Source organism: Phyllostomus hastatus, unplaced genomic scaffold, assembly GCF_019186645.2.
Source record: "Phyllostomus hastatus isolate PE091 unplaced genomic scaffold, TTU_PhHast_1.1 phas_scaffold_501, whole genome shotgun sequence".
Lineage (NCBI taxonomy): Eukaryota > Metazoa > Chordata > Mammalia > Chiroptera > Phyllostomidae > Phyllostomus > Phyllostomus hastatus.
In genome coordinates, this window is record NW_025334033.1 from 64,384,166 (window position 1) to 64,405,827 (window position 21,662).

At 51.2% G+C, this 21,662-nt stretch overlaps 1 long non-coding RNA gene and 1 pseudogene across 1 annotated transcript; both read left to right on the forward strand.

Annotated features, from left to right (window-relative positions):
* Positions 1–3,958: 3,958 nt before the first annotated feature.
* LOC123808524 lies at positions 3,959–18,108 on the forward strand. Its single transcript, XR_006783796.1, has 3 exons — positions 3,959–4,334; positions 11,060–11,153; positions 15,373–18,108. It is a non-coding gene; the product is annotated as an uncharacterized LOC123808524 (long non-coding RNA).
* LOC123808975 lies at positions 12,044–12,162 on the forward strand (annotated as a pseudogene).
* Positions 18,109–21,662: the final 3,554 nt, after the last annotated feature.

A 21,662-nucleotide genomic window follows, 5' to 3' on the forward strand; every position in this document is an offset into this window, starting at 1 on the left:
GCGAGAAACATTGATGTGAGAAACACCGCCCTGCCTGGGAAGTGAACCCACAACCCAGGCGTGTGCCCTGACTGGGAATCGAACCGGCGACCTTTGGCTCTGTGGAATGACGCCTAACCAACCGAGCCACAGCAGTCAGGGTCTCAGCAGTTGATTCTTTATCAACCCCCACCCCCACCTCCTTGGGTCTAAAACAAGATTCCATCAACAGCGGTGGGTCTCCAGCGTCACTTCCGGCACTCCTGCCAGCGCCAGAGCTGTGCACCTCTGCAGCTCACACGCGCGCACGGGTCGCTGGGACTCTGCGAAACTATGTTCTGACTTGAGGGTCCTGGGGTGGGGCCTGAGACTCTGCATTCCTAGGAGGCAGTGCCCATGCTGCTAGCCCATGGGCCACACTGAGCCAAAAGATCCTAGAAACTCTAATAAGACGCTAGTTCAGTGGTTTCCTGGCTGCTCATTAGAATCGCCAAAGAGGTTTTGAAAATAAATACCTCTGTCGGTGCCCCCAGTGCAGACCAATAGGGTCAGAGTTCCTGGGGGAAAGGAAAAATCAGACTCCAAAAATAAACAAGGGTGGCACCTTGCATGCACCAGTGATGGAAATGTGCAGTGAAAGGGAGAACAATTTTTAAATTCCTCTGCCTCTAAGATCAACATAAAGAAATGCAAGAAATAAGGCCCCAGCCAGTAGCTCAGTTGGTCAGGGTGTCGTCTCCGTATGCCAAAGCTGCAGAGCCACTTCCCAATCAGGGCACATAGAAGAAGCAAACGATGAATGCATAAAAAGTGGAACAACAAATTGATGTTTCTCTCTCTCTCAAATTAAAAAACAATCCATTAAAAAATGCAAGAAATAGCCCTGGCTGGCGTAGCTCAGTGGATTGAGCTAGGGCTTCAAACCAAAGTGTCACAGGTTCGATTCCCAGTCAGGGTACATGCCTGGGTTGCAGGCCATGACCCCCAGCAACCGCACATTGATGTTCCTCTCTCTCTTTCTTTCTCCCTCCCCTCTCTAAAAAGAAATAAATAAAATCTTAAAAAAATAAAAAAAAAAATACAAGAAATAGAAACAGTCTTCCCCAGGATATTGGGTGCATGTGGGAATTGAGAGCTATTGCACTAAACAATACATGGGGAGAAATAAATCACAAAGTTATCATCATCATTTATAATCAGGTATTCGATATTCTTTTTTAAAATATTTTACTTCTTTTTAGAGGGGGGGAAGGGAAGGAGAGAGGGAGAGAAACATTGATGTCTGAGAGATCCATCCATTAGTTGCCTCTCGCACTCCCCCAGCTGGGGACCTGGCCTGCAACCCAGGCATACACCCCGACTGGGAATTGAACCTGTGACCTTTTGGTGCGCACGCCGACACTCAGTCCACTGAATAATCATGATCATGCATGCATTTGTAAAGCTCCTACCATGTGCACACAGCATCACATTCAATTCTCCGACACCCTACGCTGGGGCCACAGCCATTTCCTCCAGTTTTCCTCTGGTTTTCCTGAGGAAACCGGAGGGCTGAGAGATTGGGGTGCTCCCCCCAGGTCCCAGTGAGTGGCTGGTGAGGCTGGAGCTGCACTCAGGCAGGGGACCCCCACCCCCAGTCCATGCTGGAAATGGGGAGTCAGCACATTACAGCCAGGCCAAACCCCGCATGCCACTGGTTTTCAAGCAGCCAGTGAGCTAAGAATGGTTTTTCCATTTTTAAATGATTGGGGGGAAAATCCGAAGAACCATAATTCATGTCATGTGAAAGTTACATGAAATTCAGATTCCGGCATCCACAAATCAAGTTTCATCGGCACGTGGCCACACCCACCCGCTGCCATCTCGTCTGGGGCTGCCCTCCCACTCTGGGGCAGACTCATAGGCAAAGCCCCCAACGTCTGCATCTGGCCCTTTCCAGAAACGGTTTGCTGACCCCTGCTTGAAACAGTTACGCTGTTTATAAATTCTCCACTTTTCTTTTTTTAAACACTTAGAGGAGTCCTGTGTTTGCCCCCAGACTGCTAAATTCCAGCATGTATAAAGTTGCCTTTATTGGGCCATTTAACAGTGAACCAGCGGTTGCTTGTCTCAGACTTCCAGTGGGTCAGCTCAAGTCCCCGGATGCAAACATGCTGAGAGGTCAACGCCTTTCACGTGTGTGTGTGTGTCTGTGTGTGTGTGTGTGTGTGTCTGTGTGTGTGTGGCAACTGCCAGTCTCCAGAGGCTGGCCAGACCGGGAAAAGACAAGAAAGAAAGGAAAGAAAATCAAAATGACAAACTAAAGAGAGTGAGGGACACCTCCCCACCAAGTTATCCCCACTCGTTTGTAGAAAGCATTCATGTAGCAAATATCTCTTTAAAAACTTTTACGTATTTATTTTTAGAGAGGGGGCATGCGGGTGGGAAGAGAGGGAGAGGAACGTCAACGAGAAACATCAGTCAGTTGCCTCTGGTACATGCCTTGACCAGGGACTGAACCCGCAGCCTAGGTACTTGCCCTCGTCAGGAATGTAACTGTTGACCTTTAGCTTTGTGGAAAAATGCCCAACCAGCAGAGCCATACCAGTCAGGCTAGAAAATATCTCTTGAGGCCAATTATACACTCTGGGGAGTCAGAGTAAAGAGTCACAGTTTTTGTCCTTAAAGAGCACATGGTCTAGTGGGAAAATGAGGTAAGTGGGTATAGAGCTGTATAGGACCCTAAAGAGAAGTTATCCTGGAAGGCGTCCTGGAGGAGGTGAGCCTAGAAGGGCTGATTAGCTGGTGCTACATAAAAGTGTTGTGGCTCTAGACCCTGGAGGACAACAAGCCTGTGTGTGTTTCTCAACTCCGTATCCCAGCTGCTCTGTTGTGGGCCTGTGCCTAGCACTCAAGAGACGTTTATTAAATATTATTTTTATCCCTGGGAAGAAAGGAAAGGTTCTAGGTAACTTTTCAATTTTTTAAATGATGAAATTAGTATATACTCATTTAAAAAATTTTAGAAAAAAGCAACTTTGCAAGAAAAAAAAGTTACCTAACAATCACAACATTCATTTTCTTCTAGTGTGTTTTCTATAAATAGGTATTTTAGTTTAATTTTACATCCTGCTTCTCCCCATCTCATCGTCATACCGTACGTACCTCTCTGCTGTAAGAGCCTTAGCAGCCATTGGCTTTAATGACAGTCTAATGTCTTGCCTGGTGATAGGCCGTCGACTCACTTAACTAGTCCCCCTGCTACCGGACAGAGTTATTCTCCGACTTTCAGTCTTCTCGTGAGGACTCGGCGATTTGCTTAAAGCGCTGCATGTGGGTGCTAGCAGTTACTACAGATACAGTTCCCTCCATCTCTATCCGGGGAGACAGCAGCTACTATAGGACGTGCCGAACCAATGTCTTCATGCCTAAAGCTTCCCTGCAGATTTGTCCTTGCAAAGGACCCCTCGGAGGGGAATCCCGGGCTCCAGCTCCCTCCAGGACAAAAGGTCAGAGGTGCTTCCCAAAGGCTGAAACTCATGTCACGCTCCAGATAGGAAGCTTTTTTTTTTAATTTTTAAGATTTTATTTATTTATTTTTAGTGAGGGAAGGGAGGGAGAAAGAGAGAGAGAGAGAAACACCAATGTGCGGTTGCTGGGGGTCATGGCCTGCAACCCAGGCATGTGCCCTGACTGGGAATCGAACCTGCGACACTTTGGTTCGCAGCCGGCGCTCAATCCACTGAGCTACGCCAGCCAGGGCTAGGAAGCTTTTTAAATGGTGATGCCTACTCGGTAGCAGCCACTCCAGTTTCTCTTGGTGTTAGTACAAATGGGGCTGAGTTTTCACATGCAAATGGCATCGTGCTGAAGCCCTGAGTGGCCAGCACTGCCCACTCCCCCCCCGCCCCCCCCCCGCCCACAGGTGCTCACTGCCTTTAAGGACACGGGGGAGCCGCACCCCGCCCAGCAGCTGTTTTTTACCGCCTTTATAGGCAGCCCTCAATGTTGCCGTACTGAGCAAATAAAAATACAGGGGGCCAGTTCAATGTGACTCTCCAACAAACAATGAATAATTTTTTTAGTATAAGTGTATCCCTAATGGGCTGTGGGGTACACTTAAACTTTTAAAAAAGTACTCATTGTCTGTGGGAGACTCCAAATGAACTGGGCCTCCTGTATTTCCTCTGGCAACCCTACCTCTGAAGAGCCCCGTCCAACATCGGTTTTTGTTTTTGTTTCCAAATTATAAGAGAAAGGTTATTTACAAAGTTACGGAGGTGATGGAAGCGAGCCAGCTGGGCTGCGGAGGCCGGGGAGGCAAGCTGCAGAGGCAGAAGGAGGGCCCCTGGAGCCCGGGAGAGAGTAAGGCAAAGGTAAGGCGCCTGGGGGAGGAAGCGAGGAGGGGAAAGGTGCAGGTGTGCTCCCGAGAGGAAGAGCGCACCCCCGTCCAGCATGCGAAGTCACCTCAGTGCGAGTGTGACCTTCATCTGCCACCTGGGATCGGTCCCCCCCTCCTGCTGGGAGTGGGACTGTTGTGTTGGTTGGATGCCAAGGGTGTACTCCATAATGCCGTATTAGGAAAGCTGGGTTTGTCCTGGAGGAGCTAGGTTGGTTTGTTTTGTTGGGTAGAAGATCTTGCCTGCTTACATTAGTGGGAAAAGGTTTGTTTTCTTTTGGGAGAGCCAGAAATATCCGGGCAGCCCTGGGCGCAGAAGCACTGGTAGAATAGGTCAGAGCAGCTTCCTCCACGTCGTCGCTGATGAAAGCCCTTCAGGGGTTCTCAGTGGGAAGAGAAAAGAGCATCGCAGCCTTAAGAAGCAGTTGCCCTGGCTGGGTAGGTCAGTTGGTTACAGCGTCGTCCTGGTATGCCAAGGTTTCAGGTTGTATCCCTGGGTCAGGGCACATATGTGAAGCAGCCAATGAATGCATCAGTAAGTAAAACAACAAGCTAGTGTTTCTCTCTCTTTCTCTCTCCCTTCCTCTCTCAAATCAATCAAAAAGAAAAGGAGTAGACAGTTGGGGGCCATGGGTGGGAGCGGGCCAAGCTGAAAGTGACCTCAGGGACCATCTGCCCAGCATCCTGGTGGGGCAGGGCTGACTCAGGACCGGCTGGGAGCTCAATGGACGACATTTACTGACCGGCCCCTGCTCATCCAGGGCAGCCCATTTTGCATCCACACCCTGACTTCCAGAAAGTTCTGTCTCTTGTGCACCCAGTCTCCCCATCCCTCGGGGTGGAATCTAACTGAAGACTGAAGTCACCCCGAGGAGCCCTCCCCTCTGACCTCCCTCCTGGACCCTCGCCACGGGGCAGGAGCACCAGGAATCTCCGGCACGTGGAAGCCCAGCAAAATTCTTCTCTCTTCCAATGGCCCTTGAGAGGAGAAAGTAGCCGCCCCGCCTTCACCTGCCTGCTGGTGTTCTGTCTCCAGGCCAGAGTGGCCCCCCGGTCTTCCAGTGGGGGGCCCTCCTCTCTGAGCCCACTCCAGGCCCCCCGGGGCCCACCTGGCTGCTTCAAGGCTGAGTCGCATCTCTTCTCTTGAAGTAGACGGCAATATGTATCTTTATGGGGCCTCTGGTCAAATAGCTTGTTTTGGCTAGTTCCAATCCTTCATGTCATGGATAAGGAGGCACAGGCTAAGTGGCCTGCCCGATGTCACGCTGCAAGTTGGTGGCCGAGTGATACCGTGAACCCGGGTCCAGGGCTCCCGAGGGTATCAAGAGGGCTGCATAGGCCGTGGCTCTGCGCGTGGACCGTGAGTGCCTGGGATTCAAAACCCCGACCTGGTACTTGCTGTGCGTGTGATACTGAGAATGTGTCTTAGCCTCTCTCCTGAGCTTCAGTTTCCACATCTGTAAAATGGGGTTTATGATAGCACTTCACTCGAGGGGTTTGCCAGAGGATCAAAAGATCCTAAAACACTCCTTGTCCCAGTGCTGCACACGTGCCATTTAGTGAATGCCACCATCTGCTGTTATAAGGGACATTTAAAATGTGATTTGAGCAGAAGAAAAAAACAAAACAAAATGGATCGTGTTGGTCACCCTGGTCAAAAATATCACAGCTGTATAAAGCTGGGAGCTGGATGTGAGTCAGCTTCGGCCTCCCAACCTTGCCTCCTGTACGCGAGGATTCTGCAGGCCCCTTAATGTCGGGTTCCAGGGCTGCAAAGTAAGCCGCTCCGCGCACCCCTCATTCCTCCGCTCGCCCACTGCGGCCCGCGCGTTCTGGACGTTGAGGATGCGTCGTGGAAGGAACGAAGCCCTGCCCTCCTGCGGCTCACATTCCCCCGAACACAAGCCACACACAACAAAAAACGTGTATACCACGGTGTCTGGGAGTGCTGGGCCCTAAGAAGGAAACGAAAGCGAGGGCCCTGCTCAAGTTCTCGCCCTGGGTGGTAGCGCCACCTAGAGGACACTTTTTAATTTTTTTTTTTTTTTTTTTCTGGCTGTCATATTAATTGGGGGGCACACCAAGCGTCCAGTTGGCCAGTGTCAGGGACACCAGACATCCCGCCACGTACAAGACGGATGAAGGGATGACGGGCTGAAGACTGGCGCCCTTTGTGTGACTCTGAAATGTCCCAGAAGACATGCATGTAGGTGAAAAATCCGCTTCCAATTCTGTGAGCTTGAAACCTAACTTTGTTTGTTAATCAAACACGAGGTATTTGGTACACAGATTTATCTCTCATCACTCACCACATTTTCAGGAACTCAAGAGCTATGTACACAGAGAATTATACTTTGCTCGGTGTGGGGTTCCACCAAGAGCTGTTTACTGTTTGGGGAAATCACACAGGAGTGGAGTCTGAGTGGACACATCCCGTCTTTGTTACTGTCTAGCTCTAGGTGTAAGTGCAGACGGCTGCCGGCGCATTTACATGTGAAAATGCGTACTAAATTACTTACCATTCATGTCCTTCGTATTTCTTTCTTAAATTTAGAACATCCTATTGGTTTTGTGAAAATGGGAACTTAGGTAGGTTTTATTATCTGTGCATTCATTTCATGCTTGTAAAATGTTGTCCTAGGGTCACTTGGGCAACATGCTAACGCACAGAGACCCCGCCGGAGGGAGGAGGGGGGAGGGAGCCAGAGCACCTGGGGAGCGTGCTCCAGGCGGAAGGAACCGGAGCGTGCAGACGTTGGAGTGCGGAGGGAGACTCGGGGAAAGAGGCCCACGGTGTGGGCCCTGGGGGCCCTGCCCCTCGGTCAGAGCTGAGGATTCAGGGCGGAGGCGGAAGGACAAATGGTCCCTGGGGCTCAGACCACGCAGGGCAGGCACATAATCTGCTAGTCCGACCCCCTCGCCCCCGCTGTTAAAGCTCACCGTGGTTTCCTCCTGGAGAGGAGCAGGGAAGTTACCGCAGTAGTCCCGCCGTGGCGGTGGCTCAGACAAGCCGAGGGGCCAGTTAGGAGACCAGATATGAGATGCATTTTGAGGGTGAAACCCACAGGATGGCTGACGTAAGTGTGATTAAAAAAAATAAAACCGCACAGAGCAGCCAAGGCCTCGACCTTCAGAGGAAGGGTGACAGAGGGAGACAGCTGGCTAACCCTCGGGGGTATTCGGGTTTCTGGTGAGAAGGTGAGACTGGGAAGGGTTTGCACTTTGAAAACACAACAAATCTCCACAAGTATAAAAGATTAAGCCTAATTTTTAAAATGTGTTAGTGTATTTTAAAGTTGGAAGGTATGGATGTTGTTTTATTTATTATATTGCATTGGCCAAAAAGTTTGTTTAGTTTTTTTCCATAAGATGGCTCTACTAGCCCTGAGTTGTCTTTAACTTCATTCGAAACACTTTTGGTATATTGTATTGTGACAATTGTCATATCAGCATGCATTAAAAAAAAACTTATCAAAATTGATGAATTCTTGTACAGCCATTTTAATATTAAAGATAGAAGAAGATATGCATCATTTTTGAGCCCCGGCTGGCGTAGCTCAGTGGATTGAGCGCGGGCTGCAAACCAAAGCATCTCAGGTTCGATTCCCAGCCAGGGCACATGCCTGGGTTGCAGGCCACAGCCCCCAGCAACCGCACATTGACGTTTCTCTCTCTCTGTCTTTCTCCCTCCCTTCCTTCTCTAAAAATAAATAAATAAAATCTTTAAAAAATATATTTAAAAAAGATATGCATCGTTTTTGGCATAGTATACCTTACTACTTCAAGAAAGGTAAAAATGCAACTGAAATGCAAAAAGAGATTTGTGCAGTGTGTGGAGAAAGTGCTGTGACTAACTGAATATGTTAGAAGTGGTTTGCGAAGTTTCTTGGTACTATTGACATTTTGCCCAAATAATTCTTTGCTGTGGGGCTGTCTTATGCATTGGAAGATGTTTAGCAGCACCCCTGGGCTCTGCCCACTAGAAGCCAATAGCAGGGGAGAGCGACATACTGAAAATATCCAAATCAATCAAGCTATTGGTGAAGATGAAAAATGTACCTTTTATTTTACAGAAAAAAAAAAATGGACAGAACAGACTTTTGGGCCAACCCACTACTTTGTAACTTGCATGTGTATGTTACATATTTTCCTCTGTGTTAAATATCATGTAATAGCAACTTTTAAAAAGCTTGTCACTGACGTCTCTTGGGAGCCCAGCACTCTATTTCCTGGACACAGCCAGAACCAGCCAGGACGCGCGTGGCAGCCTCAGGCTGACAGGCGAAGGTCAAGAGAACACTAACGCGGGCGGTCAAGGGCTCGGAGCAGGACAGTGTGGCTGGTGGACCAGGGTCAAAGGTCTGGCCTCGGCGCTTGTCATGTGACCTCAGGCAGGCTCGGTCACTACCCTGAGCTTCTGTTTCCTTGTCTGTAAAACGGGGACCATGACGCTGCCTGGCTCACACGGCCGTGAAGATGACGGAGAGACAATACACGCAGGGCCTCCTGCTCAGTGCCCCGCACAGAGGGGGCTTTCGCTGCGGCAACTCGGTTGTGCTTGAGGATGGACCAGAGTTCGGGAGGGGAGTTAGCTAGCACTCCTGGAGAGCAGCTACCCTGGGTCAGGCTCCGCAGCAGAGACAGGACCCCTCCCCCAGTGCTGGTGCTGAACGAGCCCCAGGACCGTGCCTCCAGCGTCCTCTTCCGACGGCGTCCTGCAGTTCAGCCCCTTCAACCAGCACCTTCTCTCCTCAAGCAGAAGGCAAGCCCACCCCGGCTTCCCTGCGGCCCAGCGATGAGGAGGAAATATCTTCTCTAGGAGGTCAGTGCGTCTGGCGTCTGTCAGCAAGATAAAATGCAAAACCAAATTGTAAGGAGGGGCTGCGTGGTGAGCAGGGCAAAGTAAAGGAGTGGATACCATCTGAAAATGTGCCTCTGGCCCTGGCTGGCATAGCTCAGTGGATTGAGCTCGGGCTGCAAACCAAAGTGTCACAGGTTCGATTCCCAGTCACGGCACATGCCTGGGTTGCAGGCCACGGCCCCCAGCCACTGCACATTGATGTTTCTCTCTCTCTTTCTTCCTCCCTTCCCTCTCTAAAAATAAATAAATAAAATATTAAAAAAAAAAAAAAAAAGAAGTGCCTCTGGTCTCCCGCTTCCCTTGGTCAGGCTGAGGACGTGGCAGGGCCAGCCCCGGGGAGGGACCTGAGGCTGAACAAGCGTGGAGACAGCAGGACAGCAGTGTGGCTTCTCACCGTCAGAGGAGGGAGGAACTTCCTCTGCTAACGGGGACCGCCTGGAGCAAAGCCTGTGTGTTGAATTAGAATTAGAGATGTCAGTATAAACTGCTGGTTTTAGATACATAGAGGTGCAGAAGTTGATACTACGTGTAGAGCTTAGCTATACACACAAACTCACATGTGCGTGTACACACACAAGCCTACACGCTGTGGCAGCCCGGTGAGCGCACCCAGCACACAGATCTCGGTTTCTAACTACCCTGCTCCACTAAACAAACTAGAACTCAGTCTTGAAACAGCTGATTCCAAGGCTGGGCCATGGAAATGACCAGAGGAGCCTGGGACATTTGTGCCAAATGTAAGGAAATAATCAAAAAACAAAATGATGGCCCTGGCCGGGCAGCTCGGTTAGTCAGAGCGTCATCCTGATACGCCAGGGTTGGAGGGTTGATCCCCGGTCAGGGGCATCCACGAATCAGCCAGCGAATGCATGAAGTGGGACACCGAATTGATGTCTCTCTCTCTCTCTCTCTCTTCCCCCTCTCTCCCCCATCCTCTTTCTCTCTCTCTAAAATCAATGTAAACAAGATAAAAAACAAAGCAAAATGATGCGTGGATATCAAAGCAACACAAGAGGCGACTGAACGAGCTCTGGATTGTCAAGGCCAAAACAATCTAAACATTCGTCTGGCTCTTTTTTGGATGCTGTGAGCTCCTTCGTGGTTTACTAAGTGTCTTAGCCTGTTTGGCGTTACAACGAAAACACCATGGAATGGGTGTCTCATGAGCAACAGAAATATATCCTCACATTTCTGGAGCTCCGGAGGTCAGGAAGCATCAGGGGAAGGTGCCAGCCGATTCCGTTCCGGGCCAGTGCCCCCTTGCCATGCCCCACGGGGTCCTCACACGGTGGAAGGGGGAAGGGGGCTCTCCTGGGTCTCGGTTGTCAGAGCACCAATCCCATTTGTGAACGCTCAAAACCTAATCACCTCCCAAAGGCCCCACCCCTATTGCCACCTGCTGGAGTTAGGAGTGAACGCAGGAATTTTAGGGGGACACACACATTCAGTCTGTGGCCTAGAGCATCAGAGGACAGGTGTGACTGCCACAAGAAGACCCAAATACTGACAGTGACTAAACAAATATAAGTCTAATTCTCTTGCGCTTCAAAGTCTGAGCTTTTAAAAGGCTGGTGTGGTACCTCTGCTCTGCTAAGTCATTAGCGACCCAAACTTTCTCTCTCTTTTTTTAAGATTTTATTTATTTATTTTCAGAGAGGGGAAGGGAGGGAGAAAGAGAAACATCAGTCTGTTGCCCCTCACATGCCCCCAACTGGGGACCTGGCCTGCAGCTCAGGCCTGTGCCCTGACAGGGAGTTGAACCCTTTGGTTCATAGGCTGGCACTCAGTCCACTGAACCACACCAGCCAGAGCCAGACTTTCTCTATCTCATTTCTCTACAGCATCAACATTCTTTACCTCATAGACCAAGATGGCTGCTCTGCCTCCTGCCTGCACATCACTGTCCCAGCCGGCACAGGAGAAAAGAAGGAAGTGGTGAGTATGTGCCTTCCCCTTAGGACATGGCCTAGAAGGTGTACATATCACCTCTGGTCACGCCCCCGCCTTCTAGAACATAGTCACCGGGCTGTGCCCATCTGCAAGGGAGGCAGGGGAGAAAAGTGTAGTTATTAGCTGAGCAACTATGCACCTAGCTACACGTTATTTTACCGTGTCAGAAAGAGACTAACGGAAACTGGAGGGTGATAAGCTGTCTCAGCCACTTTTAGGAATAAATTGCTCGTTTTGCTTTGGTAGAACAGAGAGTCGAGTTCTGTTGTGTGTGACCAGCAGGAAGGGGGGAAATGAACTTTTGTCAACCATCTCTTTTGTCCTGGCACTGTCTCTGTTAATCTTTCTTTCTTTCTTTCTTTCTTTCTTTTTTATTCTTTCATCTCTTTGAACCTTAACAGTGACTCAGTAAATCGGTTTCGGCAGGTGTGAAAACTGAGCTCAGAGAGGCAAGGCAACTTGCTCCCGGTCACAGGCCATCAGGGACAGAGCTAGATTCTGAACCTAGACTCCTGGGACCCCAAAGTGCCATGTCTGTCCATGGGGCCACGCCCGAGGCGCCTTCCCCGCCCTGCTAGCCACCGCTCGTCTCTGGGTGCTGGGAATAGACAGTGATCCCTGTGCTGCATTTCCTGTGTGTGTCATGGCCCAGCCTTGGGTGGCATCTGCTCCCCTCAGCAGTGCTGATGTCATCCTCAGTGACGCTCCTCCTCGTGCTTAGACAGGCGGCGTCTGCAGCTACACCCTGATCTCACAGTTAGAGCCTGGGTGTCAGACACACCCTGTCAGTTCTCTGTCACCCATGTGCTCAGGGATAGGACCACGCTAGGTGCTTCCCCAGAGGAGCCCCCAGTGGAGCAAAAGACTCAAAAATAGTCCACGGCCCTACCACCCCGAACACGTCTGATCCCGTCTGATCTCGGAAGCTAAGCGGGGTCGGGCCTGGCTGGTACTTGGATGGAAGGTAGCCTGGGAATACTGGGTGCTGTTGGCTTGAAAAAAAAAAAAAAAGACTTGGCCCTGGCTGGCGTAGCTCGGTAGATTGAGCACGGGCTGCGAACCAAAGCATCGCAGGTTCAATTCCCAGTCAGGGCACATGCCTGGGTTGCAGGCCATGACCCCCAGCAACTGCACATTGATGTCGCTCTCTCGCTCTCTCTCTCTCTCTCTCTCTCTCTCAAAAGACTCAATTTGAAAGTGCTGAAGGTACTGAGATAGAGGATGTCTGGGGGAAAGCAGGGGTGCATGGGATGTGGGGGTCAGAAAGTCTTCAGAGAAAAGAAGCTATTTGGTCCGGGAATCCCACACCGGTGTTTCCGTGTCTGGGCGTGGTTCCTCTCGGGAGAAGGCTGGCAGTCTGTGCTGACTGACAGCTCGGAAGGCAGACAGAGCCTCTGGGCTGGAGGTTGAGGAGGTCAGGGGGTGGGGGTAGGGAGGGAGGAGAGTTGGGGGGAGGAGCTGGCAGAAAGGGGCCCGGAGAGGCGAGGGGGGTCCGCCTGCCATGCCAGACAGCCCGGACTTCACCCCGGGGCCATCTGCAGTTATCGTCTAGTTGGGGTGTCTAGTTCACCCTTCACTTATGTCCTGTAACCCCCGGAGTTCTGGACTGTCACATGGGGTCTCCAGGGCACCTTGAGGACACAGAAAACTAGCTTCCCGCAAACACCAGCGGAGGCTCCTCACAAGGGAGGTCCTGGGCTGTGGAACACGAGTGGGCGCTGGCCCAGCAGATGCTTCAGCCTTGCAGACCTTTAATGACCAGCTCTCGGTGGGGATCCCTGGTTTGGAGCTTTGGCCAGTTTCTGTGATGTAAGTACAGCCACCATGGCCCATTTCAAGTGGCTAATGTGATGTCATTGACGAAATATATATAATTGGTTTTCATGAGCCGGGGGGGCCAGCTCCCGTATACAGTTGCGTAAACCCCAGTTGTCATAAGAGCATAAAGGTACTTCACGGGGACCCAGCTGGAGGTGCAGCGGGCTCTGGGATCATGCTTTTGCAACCTGCCCTTCCTCTCCCTCTTCATTCATTCCTCTGAATTCTTTTTTCCGTTGTGGCAGATGGACTTCCTCTGCTCCCCAGGCAAAGAATTGCTATTGCCAACAGCCCTCGGTCACTCATCTCTCTCTTGACAAGGAAGCAGCCAGACTGCAGCTTGGCCTCTCTTAGTTCCAAATTCTGACTCCCTTGGAGATGTCCATTGGCCCAGCTCGAGTCAGGTGCCTAGCCCTGGTCCAATCAGCTGTGACAAGGGAATAGGATTTCGTTACACCAAGATAGCAACCAAGTTCCCTGATGCTGTGACCGCAGGGTGGTGGGGAAGGGGAAGGAGAAATAGCCAGAGAAAAAGGAAGCAAGGTCTGAGCAACCAACTCCTTAGGTATCTTAGCCAGCAGAAAATCGGGGGAATTAATCATAGAATAGTCCATGTTATCTTGTCTTGCCTTTTGAACTATCCACTGACCTGCTGAATCAGTCCCTAATTCATTGAAGTATTTATTCATTCAATCATGTACTTAGTATTTTTGTCTTTTTTATTGAATTGATTGGGGTGACGCTGGTTAATAAAATTATACAGGTTTCAGGTATACGATTCTATAATACATCATCTGTATATTGTATTGTGTGCCTACTACCCCAAGCTTTAATCTGACATTAATGGAGTACAGTGTCTGTATTAGACGCCACGCAGGGCTAAACATGAAGGGAAAGGTGAATAAGATTCAGGTAGTGCCCTCAGAGTGCTTGTAATCCAGGATTGAGACGAGGCACCGTAATGCAAATGGGAAAAGCCTTGCAAGGAGCGTGTACAGAATACCGATCCCCCGAGGACCGCCTCGGGGACATGTCACAGCCTCCCAGGTGGCCCCAGTGCCCCTTACCTGCCGGCTCTCACACCCCCGTGCCGTCCCTCCCACAGTGCACCGGGGTTGCTCTGTGTGCCTAATAAAGAAGTGACGGTCTGAAAGCTCTGAGATTAGGGTGTAAAAGACTGAAGCCTCCATCTTGAGTAGACTCATTCTCTCTCTGTTTTTCTTCTTTTTTTAATGGCAGTGGTAGTGCGGGGGCGGGGGGGTTCAATCTCGTGAACCACACACTGGGGAGGAAGCCAGCTGCCACATCACGAGCGGCCCCATGAAAAGGCCCACGGGGCAGAGAGCCGAAGGCTTCTGCCGACACCCATGTGCGTGAGCTTGGAAATGGACCCTCCGGCCCCGGTCCAGCCTTCCAGTGAGCCAGACCGCAGGCTTGCCAGTCGCTCGAGGGCAGCCTCCTGGGAGACCCCGAATGGGAGCCAGCCATCGAGGCCCCACGCAGGGCGCTGACCCTCACACACGTGGGCGGTGATAAATATATGCTGAGTTAAGCCACAACGTTTGGGGGTGACTGGTCTCACAGCCAGAGATGACGAGCACAGGTGGATGTTCAAGGTGCATGTCGAAGACGAGTTCACCAAGCGGAGACGAGGAAAGGCGAACAAAGCAGGTCCTTCTAGCAGGGTCACACGCAGAACCGCAGACCAGAAAGGGCGGGACGCGAGTGGGGACCGGGAGCCCGGTGTGGCCAGGACTTGAGCTGGCTGGGAGGGGGCAGCATAGGGCCGTACAGACGGGCCGGGCGGGAGAAGGGCTGAGGACACGGTTAGTGTGGTTGAGGCAGGACAGGGGGAAGCCGGGAAAACTCCTTGGCAAGTGGGATAGGGAAGCCGAGAGAAACAGCCGAACGCAGTGGCCGAGCGATTCCCAGCGGGGGCAGAGGGTGACCGGGGTGGCTGGAAGGCCTGAGCGCCCGGCAGGGGGAAACAAGGGGGGAAAACAAGGACCTCACCCCCAGGGCACCCTCTTCTCCCCTGGCCTTTCCTCCCTGGAGATGACTCTAGGCCTCAGTTGCATTTCGGTTCCAGGCCCAGAGAAGCAGCAAAACCAGGTGGATGAGGCGGGGACTCACTGCAGTGACTGCAATGACCCCCTGCCCTGGCGCTGACCAATCAGAGCAGACCATGACCCTGGAAGGGCGCACCTGGGGAACTGATGAGTTTTCTCCTGAGATCGCCCCCCCACCTCCCCTGAGATTCCCTTCAGCAAGAGAGAGAAAAGCCTCCAGACAAAGGACCCAGGGCAGGTGCTCTCCCTCTGGGGAGTAGCCAGAACATTCCCTTTCTGTTCTTTCCCCACCCCCCACCCCACTTGTTTCTTCACAGGCACGCGTCTCCTGGACTCTGAGGCAATGCGCAGCTGGCAGTGTGTCCCGGGCGGATCCCCTGAACCTGTCCCCAAGGCCCCCTTTCCTCCGACTTCCCAGGGAGCTCAGGCAGCCCGGCCCAGCCTCTCCCGTGGCTTCTTCTGTGCGGAGCCCTTCCTTGGGTCACTGCCCCCAGCTTTAGTAAATGGGTCCTCATGGTCCCCTGGACTTGTGTTGTGAAACATGTCCTGCACGAAGTCAAGAACCCACACACGACAGCTGGACTTCGGCTGAGACCGCCCAGAAAGGGGCGTTCTGGAGCCGCTGGGGGCACCTTGCCTCCGCCCGGGGAAAGCCTGCGTGAGAACGGAGGCGGAGTGGAGGGAAGCGGAGCCCGGCGTCGGAGGCGGGAGGAGTTTCTGACGCTGCTCACACACTGCGATGCCACGAAAGCCCACACACTTCATGTTGATGTTTGCCAGCTAGTTGCTCCCTTAGCTGGGGTCCGCCAGAAAGGGGGGCCTGGGGCAAAGGCCTGTTTGCTACTACTTTACAAGGGGGTGTGATCCCCAAGGGCAGAAATGAGAGATGGGGGAGGAGGGGGAGGAGCCACTATCAACACGAGGAAGCTCCATCTGGCAGGGCCCTCCTCACAAAAGCCACCCTGAGTTCATCTCGGGACAGTCCGAGGGGGGAAGAAGGGTGAGAAGTGATCACTTGCCACACCTCCCAGTGCTTAAAGTTTTGCCTAAGGGGGATAAACTCCCCAAGTTGTCCATGTGGCTTATGGAGACCTTGGGAACACTAGAACTTACAGTATTCGGAGAAGACGGCCAGAGTGAAACAAGTAACTACCCAGCGGTGACTCTTTTGAAGAAGCAGAGCGGGGTGTTATGGAAGGCGGTCAGGAAAGGCCATCCAAAAAGGGGGTGAATGCAAACGTAGACCTGAAGGAGCAGCAGTTAGCCGGGCTGAGGGGGTGCCGGTGGGGAAGAGCCCCCGGGAAGAGAAGACAGTAGACAGGAGTGTGTTTGGGGAACTACAAGAAGACCAGCATCCTGCAGCATTTAGAGAAAGGCAGATCGGTAAGCATTTATGGAGCGCCAAGTATATACAAGGACACAGACCCAATTGCATTGGTTGCCCCGCCCCTTCCCCCCTTTCTCAGGGAGCTGGGCCTTCTTCCTTCCAGCCAGCACTTTGCAGTTACCATAGGAACAACCTCCATCTACCGTTGGAGCGCAACTCTCTGGCCACAGTTGATTGGACTAGAGGTGAACACCTCAGCAAGGCTGGACCAATCAGAGTCCTGATCCCTGGAGACCGGGCAGATGGGGACCAAGAGCGTGATAAAGCTTTCAGCACAGGGCCGGACAACTTGCACGTCCATTAGAAGATGCTGACAGCCAGGGTTTTACGCTAGAGGACCAGGGAGCAGTGGAAGACACTCTGCAGACAGGAGGTGTTGATGGGACAAATGCAAGAGCTGCAGACCTGTGAGAGAATTTGATTTCTGTTCCTCCAAGACGTAGCTGCACCCCTGCCCTGGGGCTCCTCGAAACAAAGCCCCCTTTTTGCTTAAATAGCATCTAGTGGGTTTTTATCTTTCTCAAGGAAACAAGCCCTGGCCAATACCTTGTTAAGTGCTAGGGTATTATAGATGCTTAAAATGTGGCAGGGTCTCTTCCCCGAAGAAAGTCATAAACCAGCGGGAGAGGCAGACACACACACTAAACATTAACCACAGGGTGTAAGTGCTATAATAAACGTTTGTTCAAGACAGGGAGGTTGTGCACAGAGAAATTACGATAACAGATGTAAAAACATTTTGAAAAGAAAAACATGGTATGCACGTCCTCCAAAATCATACAGGGGAAATTGAATTGCATATCTGTTTTCATTTTAGTCAAGAACACAGCCACTCTACTTGCAGGATGACACTGTTTTACAAGGCAGGTGCTGGCCTGTTAGGTGGCAACGGGTAAATTATCCAGCATCTCATGCTTTTGGCTCCTCGTCTGTGTTTGGAGATCGGGTGAAGAAATGGCATTATCATCTCCCAGACAACTGGGAGGCACCTGCCCTTGCTGTGCCGGCTGCATCAGCCTCTCCTTGACTCCATGAAATGAAAAGGCTGTGGACTCAGCTAAAATGCAATCTCACGAGTGAATCACCGGTGGAGGCGTTCACTGACGGGCATGCCTCAGCTGCGCGAACCACGGGTGGTGACATTATGTCTGGACAGAAGGTGTGACTGCATCCACCTAAACAGTCTTCAAACTCACCCAGTCCAAAAATGGAAGCAGTTTATGAAAGAGCAACGACACCTCATTGAGAAATACCTTCCCTCCACCCTTGTCACTGACAGACATCTGCTTACTCCTGCTGAACTTCTGATGGCAGCAGTGACAGCAGGAGCATAGCTTCAGGGCACCCTGGTGCACGGGAACTGAGCAGCTTTTGGTGTCAAGCTGACCCAGGTTCAAATCCCAGCTCTACAGACGGCCAGCTGAGGGGTCTTGGGCAAATTACTTAACCTCTCCGAGGCTCCGTTTCCTCATCTGTCGAAGGAAGTAAAAGACACTGATAAAAGACCAGCTGTGGGAGTGGATGGCTAAATAACAGAACCTGGTGGAGCTGTGGGGGTTAAATGAGAGAAGGCCAGTAAGCACAACCTAGCAGGAAGGGGAACTTAAAAAACTGTTTTGTTTCCTTCCACACCTGACCTGTGGACATGAACAATTGGGGGGACTGCCTGTGGGAATAGGGGGTGCAGGGTGGAGGGGGACCAGGGGGTAAAAATCAGGACAACTGTAATAGCATAATTAATAGCATAATTAATAAAATATAACTTTAAAATCAACCGTTCGTTTCTTCTCTTGTATCCCGGAGTGAACCGGTTTTCTGGGACAGGCTGGGAGGGCTGGGCTTGCTTCCCAGCAGAGCTGATGGAGAGGGCAACCGATTCCCACCGCTCCCACTCCGTGAGGATGATGGGTCCAGAGACTGGCATCATTTAAAATTAGATAATTCAAGAACGATTTACCCAGAAGAAAAGCTCTAAAGCTGAAGGGGCGCTTCTCAGAGCACAGCACCCAAGCACTGTGGCGCGGCGCTACCATGCAGCTGTCACTCCGTCACCCCGTGGAAGGCTCACACGGGAACTCACATCCCCGCCACCCCAGCGACCGGCTTCCTTCCAGCGCTTCCTCTCAGCTGCCCTCCCCGCCGGCGTGATTAGACCGCATCGCCGCCTTTTCCAGCCCCAGCGCTTCCGAGGCCGCCGGAACTCAGACGTCCCCACGCACCCACTGAACGACCAGTGGTCCCACGGGGTCTGCTCAGGGTACGTCTTCGTTTACCCGAGACCCTGGCGCCACCCTGTGGCAATGCTAGGAACAGTGTACGATCCTCAGTCCCACCCGTCGTGACATTGAGGGATTCTTGACTCTTTTTAATTGGGTGGGGTTCTCTATTTCAACCATGGGGCATACCATGAGGCCTTATTTAGGAAAGTTCAGATTTCCACAGTTCAAATGGGCATAAAATGTAATTGCACTATTCTTGATTAACTTCGATCTTCGAACTCCAGATCCAGAAGTTTCTATTCCTTTTCTCAACCAGAACATTTTTTTTTTTGGAGAGCTACTAAAGGTTGGGGTTAAAATAATGCGTGTGTGTGTGTGTGTGTAAAATGAACTCTTCTTGTTGTGGGCACTGTGTCTGCGTTACAAATAGCCTTGGCTAGGGTCGTGGGGGGCTGTGCGGGTCACCCCGCTTTTATGAATAAGACTCTCAAGCCGATGGAAACTTAACGGTTTGCCCAACCTCCCACGGTCAGCGTCAGGACTAGGCGTGGCCCTCCTGGTTACCAAAACCAATCCTCCGACAATGTTGCAGTTTAAATGTTCCATGTTTGGGTTGTCATTTCTTACTTTTTGTGTCCCACTGCTCCGTCCACCCCTCGGAGACAGAGAAAAAAAAGTGCGGGCTTCTGGACAGACAGACCTGGGCTCCTTCGCCAGCTTCGGCAGGCGTGCAGCTTGGGTCAACGCAGAACCAACCGGAACCTTAGGTTTCTCTGCCTTTACCGATACAATTGAGGTCGTCACACACACCAGTGCACGAAAAAACTGGTGAAATCCGAATAAGGTCGGCAGACTGTCCCCAGGTCGGTTTCCTGGCTGCGATATTGTCCTTCGTTAGGTCAGATGTCACCATTAGGGGACGCTGGGTAGGAAAGAGTACATGGGACTCCCTGTGCTGTGTTTGCAACTTCCTGTGAGAGTGATGATTTTCAAACAAAAAGACTTTTCAAAATTCAAGTAACGTATGGATAAAGACAATCTCCAAAATAGGTTTCCTTTATTTAAAAAAAGATCTATTCTCCTAATTAAATGAGGTGCTTATTCACAGAACACACCCCAAAAGATAACTAGGTCATTAAAATGTGTTTACATTTACTGTAAATTCAGTATCTCTTCCTTCTGAAATGTTAATGGTGGTAGGTAAACATGGCTCGCCTCTCTGCACAACCACATCAAAATTACAACTAAAATATAAAACAACCATCGCTCAGAACCATCAGAAATTGAGTTGAATGGAAGTCGGACAACTATGGAATTAAAGAATCCATCCAGACTGGTAGGAGGGGTGCAGAGTCGGAACAGGCTGGTCCCATATTCACATGCGGTGGATAAAAATTCGGGAGGGATATCTCGGGAGCCAGGAGTCCCAGCGCCATAGCAGGCCCCCCAGCCCAGGGTGCCGGTGCCAGGAAGATAAGTCCCCACAACTTCTGGCTGCAAAAACCAGTGGGGATTGAGTCAGTGGAAGAAGCTGCTTGAGTCCCAAGCAGTTCCTCTTAAAGAACCCACACATGGAAGGAAATAGACGTGCAAGTCCAGGAAGCACAGAGAATCACAATTATGATGGATGCAAAGAGGCCCACTCCAAGACACATCATTATTAAAAGGCCAAAGGGTAAATATAAAAAGAAAAGCAAGAGAAAAGAAGTTAGTTACTGGAAGGTTGCCAGATGCAAGGGGGTAGGGGGAGAATGGGTGAAGAGGTGAGGGGATTAAGAAGCACAAATAAGTAGTTACAGAGTAGCCATGAGGATGTAAAGTACAGTATAGGAAATGTGGTAGCCAAAGAACTTACACGCATGACCCATGGATGTGAACAATGGGGGGGGGGGTTGCCTGAGGAGTAGAGGACCCTGGGTGGAGGGGGCAAAGGAGGGAAAATAAGGACAACTTTAATACCACAATCAATAAAATATAATTTAAAACATTTTTTTTTAAAAGAGCCCACACATGCACTAACCTACTCAGACTCCCTCCCTCTGAGCTCCAGCACCAGGGTAGCAGCTTGAAAGGCACCCGTGGTACACAGGGAGGAACTGAAGTGTCTGGCATCAAGGTGAGCAGAGGCCATTGTCCCTTTGCTAAACCCTCCTCCCACAGAGCCGTCAAGCTGGTGCCATATATGAGACTCCATCAATCAGGCTTGCACTTTTTGACCCATCTTGGAGATCCCCAGAGACTCTGCCCCACCCAACTTATGGGCCCACCCACGCTTCTTTTCCAAATGAATGGCTGGTCTTAGTTCATGATTCACAACTTCCTAAATCCTCTCAAACAAGCAACAGCTGGCCTCAGTGAGCCCCAGGCCGGCACTAGCAGCAGCCAGCGAAGATTCACAGCTTGGCTTCCACAGAGACTCTCTAAGCCCAGCACAAGTAGCAGCCACCTCAGATTGCCTTATAGCTCAGGCAGGGTGGCCCTGGGCAGAACACAGGTGGGGGTTGACCTTGGCCTGCACCATTCAGGAAACTTCAGGGCCTGCACACCCAGTGGACGGCTATAGATCACGTCAGAGCACCACCACCCTGCCCCTGCACAGCTGATCCTCCATGGAGGGTGGTGCTCAGTGGTCACAACCAGTCCTCGCAGCTGACTGGCCTGGGTAAATCCTCCCATTGACCTGCCAACAGCAACCAAATCTTAACTACAAGAGGAGGGTGTACTCAGCCCACACAAAGGGTGCACCAGCTTGGGTGATAGGGAAGGCTGTGCCACTGGACCCCACAGGACACCTACTATTTTAGGCCATGCTACCAGACAGGGAGTCATAGCAGACCTACCTAATACACAGAAACAAACACAGGGAGGCTGCCAAAATGAGGAGGCAAAGAAACATGGCCTGAATGAAAGAACAGATCTAAACTCCAGAAAAAGAACTAAATGAAATGGAGATAAGCAATCTATCAGATGGAGAATTGAAAACACTGGTTATAAGTTTGCT